This window comes from Mastomys coucha, unplaced genomic scaffold (assembly GCF_008632895.1).
Source record: "Mastomys coucha isolate ucsf_1 unplaced genomic scaffold, UCSF_Mcou_1 pScaffold22, whole genome shotgun sequence".
Taxonomy (NCBI): domain Eukaryota; kingdom Metazoa; phylum Chordata; class Mammalia; order Rodentia; family Muridae; genus Mastomys; species Mastomys coucha.
This window is the reverse complement of record NW_022196905.1, coordinates 116,209,395-116,218,161: the sequence shown is the minus strand read 5'-3', so window position 1 is coordinate 116,218,161 and position 8,767 is coordinate 116,209,395. Positions and strand designations below refer to the sequence as shown.

The 8,767-nt window shown below is 46.8% G+C and overlaps 1 non-coding gene across 1 annotated transcript; it reads right to left on the bottom strand.

Moving 5' to 3' along the window:
* Positions 1-6,365: 6,365 nt before the first annotated feature.
* LOC116071636 lies at positions 6,366-6,473 on the bottom strand. The gene has a single exon (XR_004111038.1). It is a non-coding gene; the product is annotated as a U6 spliceosomal RNA (small nuclear RNA).
* Positions 6,474-8,767: the final 2,294 nt, after the last annotated feature.

Below are 8,767 nucleotides of genomic sequence, written 5' to 3'. Positions count from 1 at the left end.
TTAAAAAAAAATCACCTTTTTTTTTATTTTATGTGTATGATTTATTTGCTTGAATGTATGTCTGTGGACCACACACTCCTTTGGTGTCAGCAGAGACTGGAAGATGGCATGGGATCTCTTGGAACTGAAGTTAAAGTTGAGTGTGTGTCACCGTGTGGAACCCACAAGAGCAGTAAGTGCTCTTAACCACTGAGCCATCTGTCTCTCCAGCTCTAGCCCTCCTCTCTGTTTCAAAACAGGGCCCAGGATGTGTGGCCCAGGATGGCTCAGCACTCAATGGGTAGCTTAGGCTAGCCACAGACACTACAGTCATCCTGCTTCATCTTGAATGCTGTGACCACACGTGTGTGCCATACCTGGCTCTGGTTCGTAAGTATGTGACTTAAACAAATGACAACCTGAGAACTAATTATTGGATTCTGGTGAGGGGAGGGGACAGAAGTGACAATGACACCTAATACCTGGTCCTAAGGATGGAAGGATATGACTTGTGCATACTTCAGGCATGGAGAGCTTGTCAAGGATAACATCTATTTTCCCTGTTTCTTTTCCCTTTTGGTCTTTTTTGTTTTTTTTGAGACAGGGTTTCTCTGTGTAGCCCTGGCTGTCCTGGAACTCACTCTGTAGACCAGGCTGGCCTCGAACTCAGAAATCCGCTTGTCTCTGCCCCCCAAGTGCTGGGATTAAAGGTGTGTGCCACCACTGCCCAGTTCTAGCGCAGGTTTTATATTAAGAAGGCAGTACCTTAAAAGGATGAGATGGGGTGGGGACACAGTTCAGTTGGTGAAGTGCTTGCCCAGCTTGCACAAGCCCCTTGGTTTGGTTCTCAGCTCTGTAAGAGCTGAGAATGGTGGTGAATTCTTGTAATCTCAGCACTCGGGAGATAGAAGGGTCAGAGGTTAAAGGTCATCCTTAGCTACCTAGCACCAGCCTGGGCTACATGAGACCTTGTCTCAAAAACAAAAAAAAAAAACAAAAACAAAACAAACAAACAAACAAACAAAAAACAGGCAGGCAGTGGTGGCACATGCCTTTAGTCCTAGCACTTGGGAGGCAGAGGCAGATGGATTTCTGAGTTGGAGGCCAGCCTGGTCTACAGAGTGAGTTCCAGGACAGCCAGGGCTACACAGAGAAACCCTGCCTCAAAAACCAAAAACAAACAAACAATAGCAACAAACAAAAATAAAGAAATATATAAATAAAATAAGGCTAGGGAAGAGAAAGAGGGGCAGGTATTTTTCTGGACATTCTTCATGTGGGTGCAGGTTTGTGAATGCTGGGCTGTACCTCCAGCCTCTGCTTGCCTTTCCTTGGGTCAGAGAAGTCTGTCCAGGATGCTCTCTGGCCTCAAAACGTCCCCTCCCACAAGTTGCCATGGCTGATGTTTGAGGGATATCTGAGATTTGAAGAGAAAGCTCCGAGTGACGGCTGATTACTTTTTGGGGTGGGTGGGGGTGGGGGTTGGCCTTGCATTAGCTGCCTTCCAGGAAGAAGGAGGGCCCTGTTCTCCTCTGATGAGTCATGGGAGAGAAACTTCCAATGTTTGCAAACATCCTGGGCCAACCCTCTGCTTGCTGGGACTCTGTGCAGCCCCCACCAGAGCTCCCTGGGCCCACCTGAGAGGACTTCAGGGGGAAGGTCAGCGGGTGAGAGGTTCTGCCTTCACCGGCGGTGGAAAGCAGCCAAGGAAATGGAACAGTTGTATATCTCAGGGCTCTAGCGTGTGAGGCACAGGAGAGGACCTTCTATAGGTGGGTTCTGTCTACAAATCAGGCTCTGGTCTGTGTCGTACAAGAAGGTCATGGGCAGGAAGCAGGCTTTGGAGGCGGCTCAGTTGGCGAAGTACCCACAATGCTCCGAGTTGGATCCCCAGCATCGTAAATCAAAACCACAAATTACCCCACCCTTTCCCCAATGGCCTGCCCCTGTGCAGAAGGTCTCCAGAGAATCCCAGACCCCAAAGTGGATACCCAGAGCCACGTATTGAAGAAAAGAAGGCAGCTCCCCCGCCCCCCGGGGAGGAGGAGTCTGCAGGGGTCTTCCTCTCCCGGGGAGATGAAGGAGAAGCGGGCTAGAGAGGGTTGGAGCTGGTGGTTTGCTGGGATCTGCCCTACCTCGGCTCAGACTGCTGGAGCCAGATGGAGCCTATGATGCAGGCACCCAGATGGAACGGATCAGGCACGTCAGACACACTTCTCTCAGGATACACAGTGTTCCCCTCCATCCCCCTCGCCAAAGTGAGGAATCACAAGGTGACTCGGGCCGGTGGCCAGACCCCTGGGATTTGTGGAGAGCTATCGGGTGGCCAGGACGGGATCACAATAGACACCTAAACGTGCTCGCTCACGGCTCTACCAATCACCCTTTCCGCTATTGTGGGACATCAAGGGAACCAGCTGGTCAACCTTGGGAACAAAGATCCTGTTCTAGGAAATTGTCCACGGCAACCCTATCTGTTGCTTGCTCTATCTGTCCTTGGGTTCCTGCCAGCCTGAAACTCTACCTGTTCATTATTGCTCCCCTTGCTGGGGAGCAGGGCCTTGGCATTAGCAGGGCCCTGAGCCTCCGGCCTGCCTTGGAGAGGCTCGTCATTCACTAGGGAGAATGTGTTCCTTATTTTTTTTCTTGGGCTAGGAGACTGAGTCCTCTCCGCACTTAAAGAATTTAAACATTTAAGGTCTAAGCACCTTGGTTGCTTAGAGGGGGCACTGGGCTGGGTGGGGGGCAGGCAGAACGCGGGGTGGGGGACAGGGAGGACAGAAGAGAGAAACTAGAAATGTTTCTACAAAACTCAAAGAACAAGCCAATGGAGGCAGGATTTGTTGCTATATTTAAAGTGCATTTTGCCCCGTTAGGAGACACAGCTTTGAAACCCATCCCATAACACTTTGCTTTGCATGGCTCTAAGGCTTTCTTTTTTCTTTTTTTCTTTCTTTCCGAACATGGCAATGCTTTGGTCCACACCCTCCACCCCACCTAGAGCAGCAGCTGCAAAGAGAGAAAAGGGTTTTATTAATTAGTTTGATATGTGCTGGATGCTGAGGACACCAACGGGTTAAAAGGGCCTCAGAGACAATGACCACCCCACGTTTATCTGGCCACTTGTTATTATTACCCGCAGTCCCCTGCTCTCCTGGGCCTTATAATTTGTTGTCAGAAGAGAGGTGACAGTGGGTGACATACTATATTATTATTTACATGTGGGTGGTCCTACTTATTATTCCTTCTGCCCCAAGGAGGCTGAACCTCTGGATATTCTGCATTATTTATGGCTCCCTCTTCTAAAGGACGTGACCTCTCATTCACCCTTGTCACCCTCACACGGGGGCTGTTGCTTGGGTGGGTGGAGACACAGGCTGGCAGCTGAGCTTGTCAGTCTAGACGTGGAAATGTGTGTGTCATGTGTATGTGGGTGGAGTTAAAGCAATAAGGGTTGAAGATAGGGAAGAATGGCCAGTCCTGGGCCTTGATTCAGAGTCAAGAAGAGAGAGAAGCACAGACTGAAAACGAGGCTAAGTTAGTGTGTTGGTGTGAGTACCTACTACTGAGCAGGTGAAGCTCTGTGAGCCGAGGCTAGCCCAGTCTACACAGTGAGTTCCAGGATAGTTAGGGCTACCTTGGGAGATCCTGTCTCAAAAATAAGTAAATAAGGGGTTCCAGAGGTCCTGAGTTCAAATCCCAGCAACCACATGGTGGCTCACAACCACCTGTAATGAGATCGGATGCCCTCTTCCAGTATGTCTGAAGACAGCTGCACTGTACTTATATATAATAAATAAATTTTTGAAAAAATAAGTAAATAAATAAATAAATCACTTAGCTAAACTAGTGAGTTACAGACTAGAGTCCCTAGGAACACCATCTACTACCACTTGGGACAGCTAGGAGGTGGAGGTGATTTTGCCTGGGTAATTGGTCAGCCATTGTCAGTCTGGACTCCCAGGAAGTCTCACATTCATAAGCAAGTCTCATGTTCATAAGCATCAGCTAAGAGTTGGAGTTTTGAACACTCATCCATGAAAAGGACACTTAGTGATGCACTGGGGGAGGGGAGGATTCTAGAAAAGATTTTCTGCGGGGTGGTGGTGGTGCACGTCTTTAATCCCAGCACTTGGGAGGCAGAGGCAGGCGGATTTCTGAGTTCGAGGCCAGCCTGGTCTACAGAGTGAGTTCCAGAACAGCCAGAGCTATACAAAGAAACCCTGTCTTGAAAAACCAGACAAAATTGGGAGGTAGAGGCAGGCGGATTTCTGAGTTCAAGGCTAGCCTGGTCTACAGAGTGAGTTCCAGAACAGCCAGAGCTATACAAAGAAACCCTGTCTTGAAAAAATAAAAAACAAACAAACAAACAAATTAGAAAAGATGTTCTGTTAAGTTGTTCAGATGTCTCAGATGTTAGTTTTGTGGAATGTAGAAACAATGGTGGTCACAAAGATCTAGTGTGTGTTCGGTGGCACATGTCATGCTCGAGTGAACATGTCTCCACACAAAGCCTGACAGAATGGCAGTTTGGAGCCCATTATGGACAAGGACTCCTGAGCATAGCTCTCCCATTAAATTCTCATGGACAGCCGAGAATGGCAGTGCACACTGTTAAACCTAGCTAGCATTCAGGAGCCAGGGGCAGAAGGACCTCAGATTTGCAGCCAGCCAGTATTTCAAAACTGTGGCCTCCCTAGCCACCATATCGCTCAACAAGCACACATCCCAAGCAAGCGAGAGGTGGCAGATGGGATCCTGTCAGAGGCCTTGGCTCCTTCTGGCCTCTCAGTGTAAGCATTTCATGATGCCAAGTTTGGTCTGGTACTTAAATGGATATTTCTCATAGTACATGACCTTCAAGTTACACCAACCAAGGGAAGGACTATGGACGCTCCAACACTATCTGACAGACTATCAGGGGATAAGGAGGCAGGAATACCCTAAAGATCCTTCCTTTCTTGGCTTTGGAACCTCTAGTCAAGATGATTTATGACAACTGAAGAATCTCATTCAGTTGATTAGCCTTTTTTTTTAAATTTAACTTTTATATGCTTTGGTGGTTTGAATATTGGAAATGGCACTTTTGGAGGTGTGGCCTTGTTGGAGTCTGTACGTCACTGTGTAGGTGGAGCTTGAGGGCCCCTAGTGCTCAAGCTCTGCCCATTTCTGAAGAGATCCTCCTCCTCCTTCTCCTAGTCTCTTCGTGGCTGCCATCTGATCAAGATGTAGAACTCTCAGCTCCTCCTCCAGCACCATGTCTACCTGTATGGTGCCATGCTTCCCACCATGATGATAATGGACTGAACCTCTGAAACTATAAGCCAGCCCCAATTAAATGTTCTTTATAAGAGTTGCCTTGGTTATGGTGTCTCTTCACAACAGTGGAAATCCAAACTAAGACATAATAAGCATTGGCTTGATGATATCAGATCCCCTGGATTTGAAGTTACGGACTGAAGTTGTGAGCTTCCCTGTGGGTACTGGGGGTTGAACTTGGGACCTCTGGAAGAGCACTTAGTATTCTTAACCACTGAGCCATCTTTCCAGCCCCTCATTAGTTATTTTTAATCTGGAATGAATAGCTAAAAGACCTATTAGATAGTTTCATAGTCATTCTGCTTGTTAAATTGTGTGTAAATCAAATCTGAGATATATCACTAAAACACTGTTTAGGGTCAGTGTTGGTGTTGGAGAGGTCACTGAGTAGTTAGGAGCATGTTTTGACATCTGTGGCATTAGGCATGCATATAATGTACATATGTAGTGTGGTGGTTTGAATGCGTGTTTGAATCACCTGTTTGAATGCTTGGTCCATAGGGAGTGGCATTATTAGGAGGTATACCCTTGTTGGAATAGGTGTGGCCTGGCTGGAGGAAGAGGGGGTGGGCCTTGAGATCTCTTATGCTCAAGCTACCTGCAATGTGACACACAGTCCCCTTCTGTTGCGTGCAGATCAAGATGCAGAACTCTCAGCTCCTTCTCCAGCACATGTGTACCTGCATGCTGCCATTCTTCCCCACCATGATGATAATCTCTGAAACTGTAAGCCAGCCCCAATTAAATGTTGTCCTTTTTAAGAGTTGCCTTGGTCATGGTATCTCTTTTAGGGTTTTAGTAAAACCCTAAAAACACATATAAAAGCCAAGACACTCATACACATAAATCTTTTTTTTTTCGTTTTTCCTTTTACTGAGAATAGATTCTTTTTTCATTCAGTATATCCTAATTATAGTTTTCTCTCCCTCTACCCCTTCCAGTTGCCCCCCCCCCACCTCCTCTACCCTCCTGACCCACTCCCTTTCTGTCTCTCATTAGAAAAGAACAGGCTTCTAAGAAGTCGCAACCAAACATAACAAAGTAAAACATAACATGAAACTATCATTTTAAAAGTAGAACGCTTCACAAATTTGCATATTCCCCCTTGCACAGGGGCCATGCTAATCTTCTCTGTGTTGTTTTGATTTTGGTATATGTGCTGCCAGAATGAGCACAAGTCTAAAAATTATTTTTAAGAGAGAGAGAAACAATGTCGTGCAGAGGACTTTAGTTCTTCTTCCAGCCCCCATGTTAGATGGCTCACAAGTTGTGTAACTCCAGCTTACGGGGATCTAGCACCCTCTCCTGGCCTCCTTAGGTACCTACACTCATGTGCACATACTCCTACACAGATACACACACAAACACAGAGTTAAAACTAAATAAATCTGGGAGCTGGAGAGATGCTCTAGTGGTTAAGAACACTGTCTGACCTTTCAGAGGACCCAGGTTCTAGTCTCAGCACCCACATGGCTGCTCACAGTCATCTGTAATTCCAGTTTTAAGGGATCTGATGCCGCCTTCTGGCCTTCCCAGTGGTACCTAGGCATATATGCGAGCAGAACGTTCATTCCCATTTTTAAAAATCTTTTTTTTAAAAGACTGCTTGAAGATAAGACTAAAAAAGATCATAATAAGCACGAAAACATTCAATTATAGGCAGGGCTCAGTGCCTGGAACAGAAAAATCAACAAGCTGAGTATACCATAAATAGCTTTAACAGGACTGTGATTTGTACGCCAAGGACTTGGTTTGAGTTCACTGCTAGTACTGTGTAAATGGAAGGGCAGAGGTGGGTCAAGCTCAGACTTGTATGCTCAATACTGGGCGTGTCCAGAGAGGTTGAGGGGCTGAGACTCAGGTTATAGCAAACAGCTCAGTGCCCAGCTGCTCTTTTTAGTTAAGGAAGGACACATTAGTGTGATAAAGATCTGGAAACACTCAAAGGGATCCCATAAGGAGGGATTTAAGCCTGTTCAAGGTGGTTTCGGAGAACTCAATAAGAAGGATGTAGCTAGGAGAAGGTGGACTCAACCCAACATGGGGCTGCTTTAATGATTGGAGCTGTCCAAATATGGAGCAGGCTGCCTCTTGTGGCCCCCACCGCCTTCCAAGGTGGCCTGTCAAGGGCTGAGACCTGACCCAGGCCTCTTCTGCGAATCACCTCCTGGCTTTTCTATCTGAATAGCTTTTTAAACTAACCTGCTTTTTGTCAGCTAAGGTCCTCTTTTATTCGAGCCTCTGAAGGTCTTTGATCACACTCCATCTTTCTGCAGTGCACGCTGTGTCTTTCCCTTCTCTTCCTGTCCTCAAGTGATTCAAGTCTGCGGTTCTGAGCCTTGCTGGAGGACAGTAGCCTTTCTTATGAAGGCCTTGCAAACAAGGACCCGAGGACAGCATTGCACGGAAAACAAACTGAGCACCAATTTGCTCTTTTCCTTTCCTTCTTTCTCTTTCTCTCTCTCTTTCTTTTAAAGGCAGGTTCTCCCTAAGCTGGCCTGGAATTCTCTATGTGGACCAGGTTAGTCTAAAGCTCACCCTCGCCCGCCTCTGCCTCCTGAGCGCTGGGATTACAGGTGTGCATGACCACACACTGCTTATTTTTTTCTGTTTTTAAAAGTGAGATAAACCCTTTAATTTGTTTCTCCCAAATTTATTTCTACATAAAAGGAACCAGAGCTTCTGCCTCTGGGAGTCTGGGTTCATGATGAGTTTTGCCAACCTCTAAGCAAATAGGTCTCCGAGATAACAACAGGCTGAGGAGACAAGAGAACTGGTCGGTGTGATCATATGCCTGGGGCCGACGCTGAGCTGGAAAATCATACTATTAGTTTAAAAGAACATTCCAACCTTCCATAAAAACGATTTGCAGAGAACATTCCAGAAGGGCAATGGAATAATGTAGCAGTACCTATGAGACTATAGGTGTTGTCATTTCAGGGAGCCCTAGAAGGCAGTTGTGCCTTCTTTTTTGTTCTAAACCTAAGCTTCACAGCCATTCTCATAGGCGAGTGGTACAGAGGCCAAAATAAATCCGGTCTATTCCTGAATGGAAAAATCAATGCGCTGGAATTGAACAGACGTTTGCTGGGGCCGTCGTCTGTCAGAGCCCTTTGCAGGTGACTGAGGCCGAGGAGGGTGGGACTCTTATTCATCTCATGCAGTGAAACTGTAGGAACTCGATAAACGATGAGCAGATGCTGGGGACTGTGCTTTGTATGGAGTGTGGGCAAGATAGACAAGCTTGGTTCTAATGGATCGCAAGTCTGGATGCCCTACAAGATGCGAGGAGGCTGGCAGTGAGCAGCTGAAGAAAATGTATAGCATATTTTCCACAGATAAGTGCTAGGGCAGCGGAGACCCTTGAATACTATGAAAGTGGGCATACTGGGAAGGGAGTGGCTTTAGATAATAAAAGCATCTTTTAGGGGCTTTGGGATTTAGCTCAGTGGTAGGGCCCTTGCCTAGC